The sequence below is a fragment of the Lissotriton vulgaris genome, chromosome 3_1 (assembly GCF_964263255.1).
Source record: "Lissotriton vulgaris chromosome 3_1, aLisVul1.2, whole genome shotgun sequence".
NCBI lineage: Eukaryota > Metazoa > Chordata > Amphibia > Caudata > Salamandridae > Lissotriton > Lissotriton vulgaris.
The window spans coordinates 537,445,074-537,467,331 of NC_141689.1; positions in this window are offsets into that span (position 1 = coordinate 537,445,074).

Consider the following 22,258-nt stretch of genomic DNA (forward strand, 5'->3'; position numbering starts at 1 on the left):
CAAAATCGTTTTTTGAATAACATTTAAGAAACACTGCGCAGAACCTATGTACAACCACTCAATATCACTTTTGAAACATCACTGTGTCCTAAAATACAAATCCACTATCTTGCAAATGTTCATAATAAGTATTATCAAAAAGCAAAAAACAAATCAACAGCCAACAAACTCAGGGCCTTATTTATGAAGGCCTTGCGCCACAAGAGCGTCACTTATTTCCCATGTTTAAAGTGATGCACCGGCTGCACAAGGCAATCATAAATAAGGGCCAAATGAAAATACCATTGATTTGCACCCAAAATCGTTTTTTGAATAACATTTAAGAAACACTGCGCAGAACCTATGTACAGGCATTCAATTTCACTACTGAAACTTAGCTATCTGCTTCCAAATATTCTCCATAGAGCAAACAAGTCTCTATCTAAATTAAATAAATCATTACTTACCTTTACAAATGCTTTGGGAGATTGAAAACAGTGTCAGACACACACACCAATTTTTCTTTAGCAGAGCAAAAGGTGTGCACTCAATACACTGAAACCAAGACTGGCATAGAAAATCTCTAACTTTGCACACATATGCCTTATTTCAACCAATCAAAAGTCTTCCCTCACTATTTTCAAACCAACACCCTTCCCCCTCTCAGATGTTTCTATCTGTTACCATAGCAACTCCCTCCTAACTGAACTCTCAGGTTCAAAAGTTTATTCTACAATGTTGCAAATTAAGTCAGCAAGGATGTTTGACCTCTCAATACACCAGCTTATCCAGGGCATTATTGCTTTTAGTGACTTTTTCTTAACCATTCAAATTGCTTCTTACACACAACACAACCATGCACCCTAACTTTCCGTTTTCAACTAACTGAATCCACCAATCATTGCTTGTGATTCAACAGCAGGGAAACTTCACAATTATTTTTTTGTAAACTCCTACTGTTCCAACTGCCATTTCATTCCCACACTTCATCTGACTGCACCAGAACCTTCTCACATCATGTATTCTGTATGGATTATTGGACATAGCTACATCCACTGGGCTCAAAGGTATGCAGGAAGCAGAAATTATCACAACCTTGATTTATCAAATGTGGAAATCAAGTGGATTGGCCAGAGAGTATTGAGATGTCATCAATTGATACCATTGGTGAAAACCTTTTTGCATCTGCCAAACCCTGACCTCTTAATAGTGCACTGTGGTGGAAATGATTTGGGCACTATGACTGGGGTTGGTCTGGAAATGCTTTTAAAGGACACCTTTGATCAATTGATGACACTTTTTCCACAAACTGCCTTGGCATATTCCAATATATGCCAAAGACAGAAATGGAACTGGTCCAACCAATTTTGTCCACAATTTGAGAAAGCACGGAAACATGTGAATAAATCTGTTTCTGCTTACATGAGAGACTGTGGAATGGGTTCAATATACTATAATAACTTGCGTTACAACATGCAAGACATCTACAGAGGAGATGGTGTGCACTTCTCAGATGAGGGGAATAGAAGTTTCCTCCTGAATTTAAGACTGTGCATTGGAACCTACTTGTAGGTACCTAAATCAGCCACAGAACCCAAAAGCTCTTTTCTGATCATTCAAAACTTTTATCTTTTTCTAACTTTTTTCACCAAAGTACGCTTCCCGGTACGCTCCCCGGTGCGCGTACCGGGCGCTTCCCCCGCGAAAAATTCCAATTTTTTTTTTTTAGCCTTTATGAGCCTCCTAAGCCCCCCTCAGAAAACCTAAGGGGTCAGGGGCTGTCTACCGTGCCCCCTTCTACCCATTCCCAACGTTGTTTGTCCTCCATCTTGTGTCTCGATTGTACCGAAACACAAAATGAAGGACTCCCGTAACGCTGCCGGTGCACGTACCGGGGCGCGCACCGGTAAGTGCTCCCTAAAAAAAGGTAGGAAAGTAATTTACAGAAAAACCACTGGAGACACTTACACCAAATATAGAATAGGCCCTACTACATAGCAGTCCCTATCATTTACCCAAATTTGATGGAATTCCATTGAGACAATTATGCTGTAGGCCTGACTAAATATCCTGAGGTAAATGACATGACAAAAACACATATGAAGTGTTAGAATTGACAACCAATTAAAATGTTACTTTCATTATCTACTATTATTTCATGACATTTGATTGGTTATGTACCTGAATATATATAAAGAAAGAGAAACACAGCCATTTTGACTACTACTTCCTGAAGTAGATTTCAAGAGCATTTTCACTGACAACTTAAACTTCTTTTTGAAAGGTAAGATGTTATTTTGGAAAGTGAAGTATGTTGTACACTTTAAATTAATTTGGAAAACATTTTCTGATAGTTATATACTATTCCTCTGTAATAGTTATAGAATAAGATAGACTTCTCTGTTACAGTTATGGATGGAGTTAGGCTTGTCTTGTATAATTATGAATTTACTTAAGCTTTATCACATCCACTTTTTTATATTTCTACTTCCAGTCTGATACCATACACTGCCCAAAGATAAAATCACTATTAAAAAAACCAAAGTACCTGTCTGAACTTAAACCCAACAGTGCCCTATCTCTACTGATATATTTTTTTAAATGCAAATTACAGCACAAAAATGGAAGGAGAGCAAACAAATTCCAACGAAATTGTTCTGGAGAGCAACAATAATAAAGTTATTAACCCAATGACTCAGAATTCATGGATGAATCATGGGACTATGAACTACTTCAATGTGTACAATCAGTAGATTTCCTGATTCAAAATGAGGACATTTCTGACAATCAAATATTAGAAATTCTGTTAAATTTGGAAAAGGAATCTGAAAAATAAATTTATATTTAATAATTCAAAAATTGTTTGACATTATTCATTTTTATATGTATTTCTTAAACTAGTACCAAATTGATTATAATGTAAAGTCAGACTTAAAATATACTGTGCAACTTTTTTGTGTTACATAATAAGTTTGCTCATAGTTACTTCCTTTCTCCCACTATATTATCTCCAATGTGTATTTAACATCTCTTTATCATCTCCTGCCTCCATATTGTTTCTGCTTTCCTGACAGACTACGCTATGAATTCCATATACCACAATAACTTCTGTAACAACATGCAAGATATCTACAAAGGAAATGGTGTATATTAAATAATAGACTCTTCATTGGTAACTACATGTTGGTACTTAAATAAAAAAAGAAAAACAACAAAAAACAATTAATAAACATACAATTTTTAAAACTGATTCTTTTTTCCCCATAGTACGCTCCCCGGTCCGCTCCCCAGTGTGCGTACCGGGCGCTCCCCCGCGAAAAAAACAAAACCCCGGGGCCCGTTTATGGCCCCCACATCAAACCTACGGGGTCAGGGGGGGTCTACCCTACCCCCTTATGGTCAATTCCCCCCTTTGTTTTTGCCACCTCTTGTGTCTCGATTTTACCGAGACACAAGATGGCGGCCGCTCCGGACTGTTTCGAATGTTTACAGACACCCGAGAGCCAATCAGCTTTCTGCGCGCAAGTCGCGTGGCGCGCCCGGTGCGCTCCCCGGTGCGCGCCTATAGATATATATATTTTTTTGAACCCAAATTACTCAAAATCCACTGGAGCACATATCTTGAGACATAGCAAAGGCACATCGGGCTACCAGTCCCTACAATTTTGCCAAATTTGGTTGAAATCCATTCAGCCGTTCGGGCTAAAAGGGAAATCGACCGCCCTATGGAAATTAACATAGGGAAAATGCGTTTTGGGACCCCCCTTTTATCTCGGCCCCTGCTTGAGGAATCCCCCCCAAACTTTCGGGGAAGGACCAGAACGCCGCGAGGCCATTTTGAGGAAATTTTCAGTCAGATTCGTCAACCGACGCCAAAGTTATTCACAATAGAATTTTGAGATTTAACATTGAAAAAAATCCTAACTATAACTACCTACTGGCGACCGCCAGTAGGTAATATATATATATATATATATATATATATATATATATATATATATATATGAAGAACGCGGCTCCTCTCAAAGAAAGGAGCAGGAACCTCTGCGGGGATTTTCAAGGCAAAACATCTTTATTGCAAAATAAATGGCGGATGCATTTCGGCCGGTGTGGCCTCTTCAGCGCCTGCGGTAGTGAAAACGGGAGTCCTCACGCTCTGCAGTTTAGAGTGCACCCCTCCGCACTGGATTGGTGTAAATGTTAGCTCCGCCCCTCAGCAGGATCCTCAGGTGATAGTGTTCAGGGTCCGAGATGATCAGCGGACTCCAAAGCCCAGGATGCAACAGTGGCTCCCAGGTGAGTAATGCTGGGGGGCGGTCTGTGTGAGGGGGGCTCTGCAAAACGTTGATGCCCGCAAGATGAAACAAAGAATCTCGCCCTGGATCCTCTTGACCCCAACAACCGAAAGTCCAAGCACAAAGTGTAGCGTGAGCAGGAGGTGCATACAACCCGCCCTGGCTGAGAAAATGTCTCGCAATATCGCTGCAGGTGCTAGGGCTGTCGGCGGGTCTGGAGACATTCAGCAACCTGAAGAAACACGCAGTGCCGGAGCAAAGTCCAGAAGCTCCAGACCACTAGTGAAGAGGGGGCTCCTGAATTGCGCCTCTGGGAAGCGCGAACAATGTGAAGAACGCGGCTCCTCTCAAAGAAAGGAGCAGGAACCTCTGCGGGGATTTTCAAGGCAAAACATCTTTATTGCAAAATAAATGGCGGATGCATTTCGGCCGGTGTGGCCTCTTCAGCGCCTGCGGTAGTGAAAACGGGAGTCCTCACGCTCTGCAGTTTAGAGTGCACCCCTCCGCACTGGATTGGTGTAAATGTTAGCTCCGCCCCTCAGCAGGATCCTCAGGTGATAGTGTTCAGGGTCCGAGATGATCAGCGGACTCCAAAGCCCAGGATGCAACAGTGGCTCCCAGGTGAGTAATGCTGGGGGGCGGTCTGTGTGAGGGGGGCTCTGCAAAACGTTGATGCCCGCAAGATGAAACAAAGAATCTCGCCCTGGATCCTCTTGACCCCAACAACCGAAAGTCCAAGCACAAAGTGTAGCGTGAGCAGGAGGTGCATACAACCCGCCCTGGCTGAGAAAATGTCTCGCAATATCGCTGCAGGTGCTAGGGCTGTCGGCGGGTCTGGAGACATTCAGCAACCTGAAGAAACACGCAGTGCCGGAGCAAAGTCCAGAAGCTCCAGACCACTAGTGAAGAGGGGGCTCCTGAATTGCGCCTCTGGGAAGCGCGAACAATGTGAAGAACGCGGCTCCTCTCAAAGAAAGGAGCAGGAACCTCTGCGGGGATTTTCAAGGCAAAACATCTTTATTGCAAAATAAATGGCGGATGCATTTCGGCCGGTGTGGCCTCTTCAGCGCCTGCGGTAGTGAAAACGGGAGTCCTCACGCTCTGCAGTTTAGAGTGCACCCCTCCGCACTGGATTGGTGTAAATGTTAGCTCCGCCCCTCAGCAGGATCCTCAGGTGATAGTGTTCAGGGTCCGAGATGATCAGCGGACTCCAAAGCCCAGGATGCAACAGTGGCTCCCAGGTGAGTAATGCTGGGGGGCGGTCTGTGTGAGGGGGGCTCTGCAAAACGTTGATGCCCGCAAGATGAAACAAAGAATCTCGCCCTGGATCCTCTTGACCCCAACAACCGAAAGTCCAAGCACAAAGTGTAGCGTGAGCAGGAGGTGCATACAACCCGCCCTGGCTGAGAAAATGTCTCGCAATATCGCTGCAGGTGCTAGGGCTGTCGGCGGGTCTGGAGACATTCAGCAACCTGAAGAAACACGCAGTGCCGGAGCAAAGTCCAGAAGCTCCAGACCACTAGTGAAGAGGGGGCTCCTGAATTGCGCCTCTGGGAAGCGCGAACAATGTGAAGAACGCGGCTCCTCTCAAAGAAAGGAGCAGGAACCTCTGCGGGGATTTTCAAGGCAAAACATCTTTATTGCAAAATAAATGGCGGATGCATTTCGGCCGGTGTGGCCTCTTCAGCGCCTGCGGTAGTGAAAACGGGAGTCCTCACGCTCTGCAGTTTAGAGTGCACCCCTCCGCACTGGATTGGTGTAAATGTTAGCTCCGCCCCTCAGCAGGATCCTCAGGTGATAGTGTTCAGGGTCCGAGATGATCAGCGGACTCCAAAGCCCAGGATGCAACAGTGGCTCCCAGGTGAGTAATGCTGGGGGGCGGTCTGTGTGAGGGGGGCTCTGCAAAACGTTGATGCCCGCAAGATGAAACAAAGAATCTCGCCCTGGATCCTCTTGACCCCAACAACCGAAAGTCCAAGCACAAAGTGTAGCGTGAGCAGGAGGTGCATACAACCCGCCCTGGCTGAGAAAATGTCTCGCAATATCGCTGCAGGTGCTAGGGCTGTCGGCGGGTCTGGAGACATTCAGCAACCTGAAGAAACACGCAGTGCCGGAGCAAAGTCCAGAAGCTCCAGACCACTAGTGAAGAGGGGGCTCCTGAATTGCGCCTCTGGGAAGCGCGAACAATGTGAAGAACGCGGCTCCTCTCAAAGAAAGGAGCAGGAACCTCTGCGGGGATTTTCAAGGCAAAACATCTTTATTGCAAAATAAATGGCGGATGCATTTCGGCCGGTGTGGCCTCTTCAGCGCCTGCGGTAGTGAAAACGGGAGTCCTCACGCTCTGCAGTTTAGAGTGCACCCCTCCGCACTGGATTGGTGTAAATGTTAGCTCCGCCCCTCAGCAGGATCCTCAGGTGATAGTGTTCAGGGTCCGAGATGATCAGCGGACTCCAAAGCCCAGGATGCAACAGTGGCTCCCAGGTGAGTAATGCTGGGGGGCGGTCTGTGTGAGGGGGGCTCTGCAAAACGTTGATGCCCGCAAGATGAAACAAAGAATCTCGCCCTGGATCCTCTTGACCCCAACAACCGAAAGTCCAAGCACAAAGTGTAGCGTGAGCAGGAGGTGCATACAACCCGCCCTGGCTGAGAAAATGTCTTGCAATATCGCTGCAGGTGCTAGGGCTGTCGGCGGGTCTGGAGACATTCAGCAACCTGAAGAAACACGCAGTGCCGGAGCAAAGTCCAGAAGCTCCAGACCACTAGTGAAGAGGGGGCTCCTGAATTGCGCCTCTGGGAAGCGCGAACAATGTGAAGAACGCGGCTCCTCTCAAAGAAAGGAGCAGGAACCTCTGCGGGGATTTTCAAGGCAAAACATCTTTATTACAAAATAAATGGCGGATGCATTTCGGCCGGTGTGGCCTCTTCAGCGCCTGCGGTAGTGAAAACGGGAGTCCTCACGCTCTGCAGTTTAGAGTGCACCCCTCCGCACTGGATTGGTGTAAATGTTAGCTCCGCCCCTCAGCAGGATCCTCAGGTGATAGTGTTCAGGGTCCGAGATGATCAGCGGACTCCAAAGCCCAGGATGCAACAGTGGCTCCCAGGTGAGTAATGCTGGGGGGCGGTCTGTGTGAGGGGGGCTCTGCAAAACGTTGATGCCCGCAAGATGAAACAAAGAATCTCGCCCTGGATCCTCTTGACCCCAACAACCGAAAGTCCAAGCACAAAGTGTAGCGTGAGCAGGAGGTGCATACAACCCGCCCTGGCTGAGAAAATGTCTCGCAATATCGCTGCAGGTGCTAGGGCTGTCGGCGGGTCTGGAGACATTCAGCAACCTGAAGAAACACGCAGTGCCGGAGCAAAGTCCAGAAGCTCCAGACCACTAGTGAAGAGGGGGCTCCTGAATTGCGCCTCTGGGAAGCGCGAACAATGTGAAGAACGCGGCTCCTCTCAATATATATATATAGATACATAGATATATCTATATATATATAGATATATATATCGAATATAGGATTATCCAAAAAATTTCTAAATAATCATCCGGCACTCCGGGTAGAGTTTCAAAAACACTAGGGCTTTATTTATGATGAGATAACAACATCTACGCGTTTCAGCAGACTCATGCTGCCTTGTTCACGATGTTTAAAGAACCATTTTTTCACTTTAAAATACACAGTGAGTGACATTGAGAAAGGACACAACATGCTGCAAGAAAGGACTGAGCCTTTCATCTAATTGCTGCCTTATTTCAACATGTTCTTTTTTCCAAATTCACATTTTTTTTAAATGGGGACAGCTTATTTTGAGTGGGCATTTTTCTCCTCACTATCTCTTCCAATTATGAAACCATATTCTTTTAAGGTTCCATTTTTCAATAACATTGCAGCAATTTTAAATTGAATTTGAAATGATTCTGGAAAATGTAAAGTGCAAAAATATAAAGGAAATTTGTATTCCTCGCGCTTTTTTTAATTCACTGCATTTTATCTAAAATACAACAAATTTCAATTTCAATTAGTGCATGTCAGAAATTTAAAGTGCAATGTTAAGAATTTGGTTAGAACATATTATTCCGGCTAGTGCCTATTTGAGTTGGGTGCAAATTCTAGCACATTAAAGTGCAAGTGCATTTGTGCAAGATACGCATCTCTTTACCTCTTTATATAATCATTGTCATTCAGACTTATAGTTACTTTACTATAAAGTGCCAGTGCTAGATAAATACAACATGTCATGGTTAATGCAAAAAACACCCCAAAAAATATTTTATAAACAGAAATCTTATTTTTTTATATAAAAAAGCACACCATTTCTTGTATTTATTGCAAAGTGCATATTAAAGTTGAGGAGAAATTTAAATTTAAAGAGCTAGTGCTTATGTAAACTGGAAAAATAGTTTAAAAAGTGCTCCCTATAAGCCTATCTCTTTCCTTAGTATATACATTCTACACTACAGTACAATGTTCATTCTAAAGTGCGAATGCATATCAGCAAAAAAAGTATTATTACTCAACACAGCTGGTTAACGCCAATCATAACAATTTATGTGCCCAACTACTCACTACTGTTTCAAACTTAAAAATGTACAGCATACATTTTATGGTCTTATACTCGTGCAGGTTTTTACATACTAACTCTTCATTTCATTATTCAAGACAGGCAGGTGTATAAGTCCTCATCCACATTGAGCCCATATGGTTCTTTGCAGTTGAACTCCAAAATAAAATATGTCTCTAGTTTTCTGAGTTCCTTCTCCCTGTCCAATCCTCTCTTTTTTCTCGGGACCTCTGTTATACAGGTGTACTGCAGGCTCATGGGATTACTCTGGTGGTGGGTCTCAAAATGCCTTGCAATAGGATAAGTCCTGTCTTGATTTACAATCGCTCGCCTGTGCTGAAGGATTCGTTTATATACAGGGAGAGTTGTACTCCCTATATACATTTTGGGACAGGAGCATTGTAACAAATAAACAACAAAACTGGATCTGCAGGTTAGGAAGTTTCTAATGGTTACGGTTTTATTAAAGAAAGTTCAAAAATCAGTGTGATTCATGCCATGCTGGCACGCTTTGCATTTTGAACACTTTTTAAAACTCGGTTTCTGCTATAACCATATAGGGGCACCTCCCGTCCTTTCTTGAAATTCACTTTTGACAATTAAATCCTTCAAAAATTTGGATCTCTTATATGTAATCTCAGGATTTCTCTTGACCTTAAAGCCCAACACCGGATCAAATCTCATCAAGTGCCAGTGCCGGTTCAAAATCGACCTAATCTCTTTGTGTTTCATATTGAATGTCGTTATAAATCTAGAAGTATCCTGATCATTTAGATCATTTCTCTGTTGTTGTTGTTGTTGCTTTGTTCTAGATGGCTCGAACAGTATTTTATGTCTTTCTAGATTTCTAGCCTTGGTTGATGCACCTTTTAAAACCTCGGGCGAATAACCTCTCTGGGTGAATCTCTGTGTCATTTCCTTTTCTATTCTGTTGTATTCCCCCTGTTTGAAACAAGCTCTCTTTGCTCTATAGTACTACCCAAATGGTATACTCCTGATTAACGAAGCAGGATGAGTACTTTCCGCAAGGAGAACTGAGTTTCCAGCGGTAGCTTTGCGGAATTCAGATGTTTCCAATTTTCCTTCAATAGGTTTAATCCGGATATCAAGGAAATCTATGGACATTCTGCTATATTGCCCCAAAAATTCAAAATTTAGGGAATTATTATTTAGATCTTTGATGAACAGTTAAATTTCCATCTCCGTGCCCTGCCACAACACGAAGACGTTATCAATAATTCGGACCCATAGCAGCGCATGTTTAGTCCATTGTTCCAAGGAACTGCCTCAGAGCACCTGTTCCTCCCACCTGCCGAGATGTAAATTGGCATAGCTTGGGGTGAAACAGGTGCCCATCGCAGTCCCTTGTTCCTGTAGATAATAGTCATCACCAGAGAGAAAACTATTCTTAGTTAGGCACCATTCCATTAATTCTAAAATCATTTTGTTTTGATTCACAAATCGTACTGGTCTCCTACTTAAAAATTATTCAGATGCCCTCAGACCATCTACATGTCTTATGCTAGTATAGAGTGTTGATATATCAAGTGTCAACATTATCATACTCTCTTCATGCCAGCGAATGTCAAAAATACATTTAAAAAAATCAGTAGAATCCTTAATGTATGAAGGAAGTGTTCTTACAATTGGGTTAAGGAAGTAATCAATATACCTTGAGGCATTTTCGAAAAGGCTATCACAGGACGATATAATAGCTCTCCCTGGTGGACCAGTAAGGCTTTTATGCACTTTTGGGAGCATATGAAAAACTGGGTTTGTTGGTTTCTCCTTTTTGATGAACTTAAACTTGTCCCAATGTAATAGTCCTTCCTCCTTCCACGCATCCAGTCTTATAAAAAATAGTTCCTTCACTTTTTCATATTCCTTGAGACTGATCCTGCTATAGCAGTTCCGGTTATTTAATTGGCTGAGGGCTTCTTTCTTATACTGCTCCCTACCCCACAGCACAATGTTCCCCACCCTTGTCTGAGGGTTTGATCCGTTTATTTTGATGAACCACAGAGTACAACTGTTTAAGTTCTTTCATTACATTTTCCCCAAAAATATCTAAATGATCTCTCATAGTTTGGGGCAAAAATCAAGATGGTGCTTTGAATGGTGTTTGGTCAATCTTTTACAATCCTGTTGCTATTGCCATTACTTCCTCACTCCCAATTTGACTGTCATCATTTATTAAAGAGATCATACATACATATATTACCTACTGCCACTCGCCATTCGGTAGTTACAGGTAGGACTTAATTACATAGTATGAAGAGCATTTTGTCACTTGTTAATGACTTTAGCTTTGTTTGATGGATCCTCATGAAATTATTAGGATTAATTTGCCATTCATGTCAGCTGCTATGATGAAAACTTCGGGGTGATCTGTCAAGTGGGGGCAGAGAAACGGGGAGGACCCAAAACATGTTTCCTCATGTTAATTTCAATAGTAAATTTTAGACAGGGCTACACCCAGAACTTCTGAACGGAATTACACCAAATTTGGCAGAAAGGTAGTTGTTGGTCCATAAAGATCTCTTTTTGTTAAATTGTGTATATCTGTTCAGTAGTTTCTGAGTTATTTTAAGAAATTTCCAGTTGTATAAATCTCCTGCTGAGATCTAATTGACTACCAGCACTTCAAACCAAGAAGTGTTGGCAGCCATCTTGTGGCTCAGCTCAACCGAGTCAAAGAAAAAAACATTAAAAAAAGAAAAGGGTGCAGGGTAGAAATACCCTGCCCCTAGGCCCCTTGAGTGGGGAGGGGTGTCTCAAAGGACCCAAGAAAAATACTTTAAAAAAAGATTTCGACGGGATCCATGGATCCAGCTGAAAACATTTAAAAAACGAAGCGCGAGCTCCTGCAATTCATTAGAATTGGCCCCCGGGTGAGTCAGGTCCCTGGGGCATTGTAATAAAGGAGAGGAGTTGCACAACTCCCCTCCTGGGGCTCACTGATGCCCCGGGGACACCACCTCCCAAGGGCCTATTTATTTTTGGGATTGGAGGACCTATCGGAACCCCCAGACCCGGGGGCCGCCACCTTCTCCCCGGGGTTTAATCTTAAAATAATTCAAGAGATCAAAAACCTCCACGGGCATACATTTTATTGAATGAGGAGGGCCACGCAGCCACCCAGCAGCCTGGGAAACCACCTCCCCAAGGCAAATTAGGAGGTTAAAGGGGATCATGTGGCCCCACCTTCCTGGAGCCATAAATGGCCCTTGGGACTGCTACCCCCCCATGGCCGGCTCTTGCAAAGTCCCGGGGTGCCCACCCCTGGGACATTGCTGTTTGCTATAGCTTGGTGGGAGCACCGGGAGTGATGTCATGAGTGATGTCACTGACCATGTCATGAGTGATTTAATAGGTGAGGTCATAAGCAGTGCATTGGGGGCACAAGTTACAGTTAGCTTTTGAATTTCACTGGTTTTACACAAGTAAAATCTGAGCTTAACTATGATGCCCTTGAAACCTTGTTTTTTTTCAGTTAATTTTTAAGGTGTTTTTATATACTAATTCCTAACTACAATGTCCTTCTAACCTTTGTTTTTTTTCAGTGAATATATAGAACTGCTGAATTTCACTGGTTTTGCACAACTGAAATGTGAGCCTACATACAAAGTCCCTGTACCCTCTGTTTTTTATTGAAAACATATGTCCATATACCTGCCTAAATTTATAGATATATATTCACTAAAAAAAAAAGTGACATTCTGCAGTTATATTTACCTGAGCTAACTATCACTTATGCCCCTGCAATGCACTGCTTGTATTATGTTTTACAAATAGTATTACTCTTTAGTAGTACAGAAACTATACTCATTAAGTTTTCCAGTATCTTAGTATATATCTTTAACACTCAGAAACCTTTAGAAAATGCCCACACTTACAGGACGATATTATCAGTGATGTCAGTTGAGATGTCATGAGTGATGTCATTGAACATGTCATGAGTGATATAATATGTGAGATATGTGAGGTCATAAGCAGTGCATTGCGGGGTCGTAATTTATAGTTACCTCAAGTGACTATAACTGCAAAATTTCACTGGTTTCGTATGAGTGAAATGTGAGCCTAAATATAATGTCCCTCTAAACTCTGTTTTTTTCTGTGAATTTCTAAGGTTTTTTAATTTTATTTCCTTACTATAACGTTCTGTAGTGTAGTTCCTATATTCCCAATAGGCTCTGCACATTGGAATAACATAAACAATAGTTTAGACGTAGGACTGAAGTCGACTAGGTCTCTATTGAGTATGTTAGACTTAATTGTGAATGCAAGCTAGCTCAGAGGTCACTAGAAACTTTCTCGAATAAACAAGAAGGGATTAGTTTCTGACAACCATATAACATGACAACTTTGTTCCCCAAGAATAAGAAATATATCTTCAGAGTCGCGGACACAATAGATGGCTATTTCACTCAGTCAATCGTGCATGCTTCGTTTCACCAGAAGTGCAGAGAAATAGAGAGATGGGCGTTTTCAATAAAAAGGTTATTTATTGACCAGTCTTCTTTCTCATGCAAGAGAAGTTCATTGCAACAATCGTAATACTTGCTATGAAGTAAAGTGCGTACAGTAAAAGGAGCATTATGAAATAATACTGTAAAAGCATTTATATGGTTTCTAAGCCATAAAATACTTAAAATAGATAAAATACATACAAAGATAAATAATCACTAAAAGTACTCAACTGGTGCATCTAAAATATGCCTTCCCCGGTGTACTTAACCTAAGTCTAGTACAAGGGAAGAAGTAAGTGAGGTGTAGCTTGAGTTAAATAGTTTCTGCCAAGAATCTATCCAATAATTCTCTAAGGGTCTAATCAGCTCCGTACGTTGGTTAAAGAATGAAGGAAGTCTTGTATCTCTCTCTCTCAGTACTCGATCTCCCAGTAACCCGCAAGGGTAGCAGGGAAACACTGGAGCTGGATTTCTCGACAGTAGAAAAGGCAGCGTCTCTCTCAGTGCGTCAGCTGGAGGGTCGGCTTCCTTCGGCACTCGCTACAGCAGGGCATCGGGCAAGTAGTTAGTAGATCTGCTCCCAACCACTGTGTGTTTGCTAGGGCAGACGTGGGTCTATTTATACCTGGAAGGTGCCGAGTTTGAAGTAAGGGTGGACATAATAACGTCACTAAGAACTCATAGTTCTTTACACGCTCCAGGAGTTCTGGGACAAATCAAGTTTCGGCTGATACATAACTTGTCAGCCCCATGTGGTCTTTCCGTGAATGAAGCGATAGACCCGGAAGTGTGTTCGGTGCGGTATGCATCTTTCGATGAGGCCGTTGCCATGTTGAATCGCCTGGGGCCCGGGGCGCTGATGGCAAAATCAGACATCGAGTCAGCGTTCCGGTTGCTCCCGGTGCACCCAGACGATCAGCGTCTCCTTGGTTTTATGTTTCAGGGTCGCTATTACATGGATAGATGTATGCCAATGGGGTGCTCGATATCCTGTGCCTATTTCGAAAAGTTCAGTTGTTTTCTGCAATGGGTATTCACAAGGAAGACAGGTTTTCAGCATGTTATGCATTATCTCGATGACTTTCTGTTTTTGAGGGCAGCCGGGGATCCTGAGTGTGGACAGGCTTTACATGAATTTTGTGTCTTAATGAATCAATTCGGTGTGCCATTGGCGCCAGGTAAGACTGTGGGTCCCTCGACTTTGCTCGAGTTTCTGGGTATCGAGCTCGACTCGGAAGAAGGTTGTTTTAGATTACCCAAGGAAAAAGTGTTAAAATTCAGGTTATCCCTTGAAACATGTATTCATGCAACGAAAGTAAACCTGCATCAATTGCAACAAGTGGTGGGTCAGTTGAATTTTGCCCTGAGAGTGATGCCAATGGCGCGCCCCTTTTCCCGCTCGATTGCACAAGCCATGGTCGGCCTGAAGGAAGGTCATCATCGCACGAGGCTCTCGGCAGAGGTTCGCCAGGACATGCGCATTTGGTTGGCATTTTTGGCGGATTTCAATGGTCGAGTTGTCTGGAACAAACCGGCGGTGTCCTCCGAGGAACTGGGGCTTTGGACAGATTCGGCGGGGAGTATAGGTTTTGGTGCCATATTTGGTACACAATGGTCGGCTCAAAAATGGCCGTCATGGTGGCACGAGTGCGGGCTGACGAGTAACATTGCTTTTCTCGAACTTTTCCCTATTTTGGTGGCCCTGAAAACTTGGCCTGGGGGGTTCCGGGATCACTCTGTGGTGTTCTGGTCTGATAACATGACCGTGGTTGAGTGTATCAATAGTCAGGCAGCACGATGCAAATGGATTCTGAGATTGCTCAAAGAAATTGTGTTAATGTGTATGCAATTGAATGTGCTATTTAGGGCAAGACATGTGCCGGGGGTACTGAACCAAGCGGATGATGCGCTTTCTCGTTTCCGTATGCAGGCCTTCTGGGGTTTTCTGCCCACAGCGGACCCGGTGGCGGCACCCTTTCCCGAAGCTCTCTGGTCTCTCGGTGCCCCGAACTACAAAACCTCGTGGGAGAGAGTTTAGCACCCAGGACGAGGAAGGCATATGAAGGGGCGTTCCGTTCCTATTGGTCCTTTTTGGGTGCTGCTAGGGGGGAGCTTTGGGGCCAGGAAGAGTTTGTAGTAAAATTTTTGCTGTCTTTACATCAGTCAGGCAAATCAGTAGCTACGGTCCAGAGGCATCGGGCCGCCATTTCCTTTATGGCAAGGGCTCATGGGATCCAGGACCCGGCAGCGTCTTTCGTTGTGCAGAAAGCGCTACGTGGGTGGCAACGCCTTGAGGGTCGCAGAGTAGATGAGAGGCGCCCGATAGGTCTGGATAGGTTGACCCTGTTATTGTCCGTACTCCCGGCAACGTGTTCATCCCAGTACGAAGCAGTGTTATTCCGAGCTGCATTTGCGCTAGCATTCCATGGGGCTATGCGGGTAAGCGAATTAGTGGCGAAGAACAAGCAGGATACGATGGGGGGACTGTGCCGGGAGCACATTCAGGTCAGGGAGGAGACGATGACGGTCTCGTTTGTGAGGTCCAAAACCGATCAGGGTGCAATAGGGGACTGCATAATCATTCAGAGGATCCCCGGGTCTTCCATGTGCCCTGTGGTGTGCGTAGAGGAATACTTAGCGCAGAGGGTGGCATCATGGGGGGGGACCTTGTTGAGACACGCTGACGCCACCCCACTGACGAGGTTTCAGTTCCAGCGGGTGCTTGCGATGTCGATTTCGGCCGCGGGCTTGAACCCCGGTGTGTTCGGGACCCATTCCTTTCGGATAGGGGCTGCTACTGAGGCTACAGCTAGGGGTCTGAGTGTAGAAAAAGTAAAACGTTTGGGGCGTTGGTCCTCAAACTGTTATAAAAGGTATGTGCGGTTGCACATGTTGTGAAGCTGTAATAATGTACTCACGCTTCTTGTTTTTGTTTGGTTTTCAGTTGCGCAAGCTTACGAGGCGGGGCGGACTGTGCAGTCGACCCGACACCTGGGGAACAGCGGTCAGACATCACCGGCTGCGAGAAAGGAGGTGTGGGTCGTGGGCCACTCATACGTGAGGCGTGCCGCGGACGTATTCAAAGCAGGTGACATGATTCACGTGGCTGGGGAATACGGGTACAGGGTGTCCTTCTACGGAAGGGGCGGGCTCTGTATTGACCAGTTTCAATCCTTTTTCGAGGGTTTGTTAGGGCGGACAAGGTCACCGCCGTCTGTAATCATAGTCCATCTTGGGGGCAACGATTTGGTGGCCACTGGTAGACGACTTCTTCTTGAGGCAATGCTTTCCACAGTAAGTTGGTTGGCAAGAAGAGTTCCAGGGTGCACAATTGCATGGTCCCATATGATCCCACGGAAAGTGTGGCGGGGGGCTATTTCGGTTTCTGCTCTGAATCATTCAGTAAAGAAAATAAATAACAAGTTGAGTAGATTGTTTCGTTCAAATACACTGCATTCTGTTTCGCATGGTTGTATCAAAGGGGACAGAATGTATTTGGGAGATGGGGTTCATTTATCCCGGGTGGGGAATGAGTTACTCATAGGAGACCTCATAGCTTGGCTAAAGAGTTTAAAACATGACCTTTAGGCAGGAGTTGTTGTGGGGGGTCCGGATAGCCGGTCAACTATCCGGCCTGTGGCGGTAAGGTCATGATCGGTGAGCAGTAATTGGAAGATCCCTATGGGGGGGCGTCACCCATTACGGATGGGAGCGCTCGGGGGAGGTGGCCATTGGCCCCTCAACGGGGAGGCGGTCCCTTCTAAGGATAGGCCGCCGGAAGGAAAGGAAAGGTGGTCAAGGCCCCTTCCTGGATAGGAGGGGCTACGGGCCCTCCTGGGGAATTTCCCGGGGCCAGGACATCTGCGACGGCAGATGGGGTAAGTTGTGTGGGGTTCGGGAGGGGGTTTACGCTACCTTTTAGACACCTCACACGAGTCCTCGGACGACCGTTAAATGGCGTCGAGTTCATTGGGGCCCCCGTCAAGTCCAAGGGAAATTGGTAGATGCACTTGAGGTATGCCTCTGTGCGGTCGCTCCCCTCACAAGTGAGGGGGGTATTTCTGGTTTAGGGATCTGACACCGGTTACGACCTTGCCGTTGGCCCTTAGCGTTAGGATGTACAATTTCAAGTCAAATGTTTTGTAGGATGTTAGTTCGGCTAGGAGAACCTTTGTATTAGAGATCTGTTAAGGTTAGCCAAACATCGTAATGTGGAAATGAAATTGTACATAATATGAAACTGTTATTTTAATGTTTTGATTTTGTTTCATATTTTAATAAATACGGCCGGGAGGGTCACTCCCTCCCGCCTTCCAAAAGTTCAGAACCGTTTCCGGTTTCCCATCCTTGGGGATTGTGTTGAGAGGGGGTGGCGGGTATCTCAGCCATATGGAAAGGGGCGACCATTCGGTCCCCCCGAACGTATGGTGGAGTACCACGATCCCCCCGGGAAGCCATCTTGGGCGGGAGGCGAGTCTCGGCTGGTATGCCCGAAGCGGCGTAGCCGGGGCGCGCCTTTTTCCCGCCCTGGAGTAGGTTGTCCTAGACACTGACGCGGCCGGCCACGCCCTCGGAGGCAGGCGGGGGCGGGTTTACGCCCGCCCGAAGACAGATAAAAGGAGCAACAAGCCAAGAAAGCATCCTCTTGTTCCTGTGCTCTGAAGCTGCACCTCCCCGCTGCACGTGAGCTCGAGACGGAACGAAGAGCCAATTTTGACCCACCCACCAGCCCCTGAGGACAGCTAGTTGTTTTGAATAAAGTTTTGATCTGGTAACTCTATTTCTTGCAGGTTGTGATGATTGTCGTGATATTTTGAGTATGCAATAAAGAATGGTAATTTTCAGTATGTTTTCTTTTGCAAATAAAGTAATTCTGCACTAGTGTTGATCAGTAATCATGCTTGTAATAGTTATGGTTGTTTTGTAATTCAGTAATTTAGGTAAATTGTCGTATTTATTTTGGTCGGGCGGTAAGGTCATGATCGGTGAGCAGTAATTGGAAGATCCCTATGGGGGGGCGTCACCCATTACGGATGGGAGCGCTTGGGGGAGGTGGCCATTGGCCCCTCAACGGGGAGGCGGTCCCTTCTAAGGATAGGCCGCCGGAAGGAAAGGAAAGGTGGTCAAGGCCCCTTCCTGGATAGGAGGGGCTACGGGCCCTCCTGGGGAATTTCCCGGGGCCAGGACATCTGCGACGGCAGATGGGGTAAGTTGTGTGGGGTTCGGGAGGGGGTTTACGCTACCTTTTAGACACCTCACACGAGTCCTCGGACGACCGTTAAATGGCGTCGAGTTCATTGGGGCCCCCGTCAAGTCCAAGGGAAATTGGTAGATGCACTTGAGGTACGCCTCTGTGCGGTCGCTCCCCTCACAAGTGAGGGGGGTATTTCTGGTTTAGGGATCTGACACCGGTTACGACCTTGCCGTTGGCCCTTAACGTTAGGATGTACAATTTCAAGTCAAATGTTTTGTAGGATGTTAGTTCGGCTAGGAGAACCTTTGTATTAGAGATCTGTTAAGGTTAGCCAAACATCGTAATGTGGAAATGAAATTGTACATAATATGAAACTGTTATTTTAATGTTTTGATTTTGTTTCATATTTTAATAAATACGGCCGGGAGGGTCACTCCCTCCCGCCTTCCAAAAGTTCAGAACCGTTTCCGGTTTCCCATCCTTGGGGATTGTGTTGAGAGGGGGTGGCGGGTATCTCAGCCATAGGGAGCTAACAGTCCCGAAAAAAGTGTCTTAAATACATGTGCGATGCCACTGGTATCTGACATGTTTAAAATTTGACCTAACATTTCTTCGAAATGTACGGGGCAGTTTGTTGATAATAATGTATGTATCTCTGCTGTGGTCCTTGCAACTTACAGATCATACGTTTCTCTAGACGATGTCAAAGGCACAGTTTTTGGTAAAAGAATGGCTTTCATTCTGCTTAATGTATCAATTCGAATAGAAGAGATATTCAATGAAGGCCAAATTGTTACCTCCTTGTCTGGCTTGCTATTTGGATACAATACTTGCATACAACAAGTGACCCTGGGTGTAACACTGACGAGATAGGCCGTTCCTGGCAACATGCCGCAACAGCTGTGGTCACTTAACATAACGTAGCTGCCATTGGAAAGCTGCCTGAAAACAGGTTCTATTTGTGTGGCTGGGGTGCCGTGCAAGTAGTAAGAAAGTTCATTAGATGAACCCTCACAGGCTCCATGTAAATTAATTTCTCGACACAGAAGTGTACCACTTAGCGAGTTTTCACAATTTTTCCCACTAAGAAATACTTCTTTGTTATGCCCACTCCAACATCTATGTGTGTAAGGTAAATTCCAGGTTGACTTAATGTCTCCTTTACCCAACCTTTCATACAGGCCAGCTGGTATATGCTGTAGGCAGTATTGAAACTGGAATGTCGTTATTGGTATTGTTATGGTTCCATGTATTATCCATTCAATGACAGGCCTCTCGGAAACTGTCAATGGCAATCTTTCTAGTTTTTCAATGCTCAGCACCGTATAGTCTGCTCCTTTTTGTGCCAAAGAGATTTGTTTATCTGTAAGGTTAAAGATAGAAAATAATGACGTTGGGTTGATTAGACGCCAGGGCACGTAGCCTGAACCCAGATTTTGTAATGCCCAGCCTAACTGTACAATAGAACGTAATTGGGACTGGCCATGTTGTAACATTAGCATATCCTGTTCTATTATATCAATAGCAGATGATACAATGCTGTCCAAAGAATACATTCTGGAGGACAGAGTCGTTAACCCATTGTCCACTACAGACAGTGATTTTTCCAAATTAATACGATCAATTTCTCGTATTTTTTCAGCAGTTTCAATTTGCGTTACTTTCCAAGCTTTGTTGTAAGCAGCATATATACCGACGGATATGCAACGTTTTTATGCTGTTTGCGAGGTCCCAATAAGAAATCCAGCAAGTCAGCACCTTCTTTAAGTAAGGTCAAGTGTTGCTTAATTTCAGGTAGTGTTGATTTCTGTAGCCATTCGAGGCATAGTTTTCCTACACTGTATGTTGTTATTATCCCTGGATGTTGTCTCTGGGAATATCTTGGGTCTGGCCTGTTCTGTTTGAATCCCTGCGTTTTATCCAGGAATCTATCTTGAGAGTTATTAGTGTTTGTGGGCCAGATCAACCATTTTTTCCAATCAGGATTAGTTCTGTTTTGGTGTAAAACATGGGACACATCTAAACCCTCATCTGTAGTACTATTTTTATCAGGCATAGGCTTTGGTATAGACGGGTTTTTTAAATCTTCTATCTTGGCTAGGCCAAGACAGGTAGTTTGTTGAATGGTGTCATTCAGGAACATTATTTCTTCTGGGATCATGCAGGCTCTGAATAATGATTCTAATCCCTGTACTTGCCAATCTTTTGAACCCCAGATTGTTTTTGTTTCAATGTTATCTTTCCAGAATTCAAAACCAATGTTGACAATTGTTCATAAAATTTTGCAGAATATATCTGTTTTGTATTGGTCAACATATTTTTCATTCCTGTCTTATTCACATTTTTTAAATAAAATGTTTCTGGATCTGTGACATTAAACCCTGAGAAGTATGGAAATTTCTCATAAGATGTTTTCGAGCTGCCTTTTGGCGGTGTTGGACAATGTTCCCATTGATTATAAGTTAAAACACTTCTAGGTTTTGCAGATTTAGGCAAATAGTGGTGCCCAAAATGATTAAAGCAATACATTTCTTCATAATCAGATGAACCTTCTAAATAATCATGATCTGTAAATTTAGCTGACATTTCTAAATCAGACATCATATTATTAATAGTCTCAAAGTCCCAATCATCAGAGAAACTGCTCGGTGAGACAAAGTCACTTAATGAACCTTGAACTGGTGTGGATACTTCAAGAGTTCAACCGGGCCATAGATGTCATAATCAGTAGGGCCCCATGCTACACCACCAGGTATAGGAATGGATGTGATGTTTACTGATGACAGGTCTCTTTTTTCAACATGAGATGACTTGTGAGGTTTTAGGACCAAGTTGATTTTCTGACTTGCTGTGTCCATTGTACTGTATTTTCCATCAATCATTCTTCCCAAGCTTAAAACCAAAATGAGCCAGAGCAGGAGGAAAAGTACACCTAACACAATCCACAATTCAATGCATGGTGAAATCAGATATATTTCTCCAAGTTGATGAAAGAGTTCTGTTATTTTTTCTTTGAATGTTTTGTTTGCTGGCTTTTCTTCATGTTCACTGGGATCTTCAGAAAAGTCATTGAAATTGATGAAATAGCCAGAGGCAGTTCTGTCAATTGTTGGAATCACATCAGGATTGTTATTAATCTTTGTAGTTGCTTCTTCCGTTGTCATTTCAGTATAGTCAGAGGCTACATCATTCTAGACTGGTGTTTCTTGACAAACAATTTGGGTTTCAAGAGGCACAAGTTCCATGGCTTTGCTGCATAGTCCTTCTTTATTCACTGCAGGCTTATCAAATGTGATTAGTCTTTCAGTTTGAACCTCTTGAATTGTAGCAAGGTTTGGTCTTCTGCTACATCTTGAGAGTCCACTGGGCCTACTAATTATTATTGGCCACATGGTTGTGGTTTAACCAGGTCGATTGATACAACTCTGTTCTCCTTTTTACCAGCAAGGGGCGGTAGTACTACTGATCTTGTTCCGTTGATTGCTAAGACAGGTACTGCTTTTCTGTAAGAAGGCCCAAATTCCTTCTTCACCGCGATCTTTTCTCTGACCAGATCCCCAATCTTTGGAATCCAGACAGGTCTTGCTGGGACAGGTGGTTCTTCTTCAGTGGCCGTTGGCTGTAGCTTTGTGTTACTTAGGCTTCTTCTTGTTTCATTTAAGTCCTGTAAAACAGCCAAACGATCTTTGATATCAAAGGTTTATTGTTCCACCACTGAAGTTTGACTATCGAGGTCTTCGATTATCATTCTAGTACCAAACAAA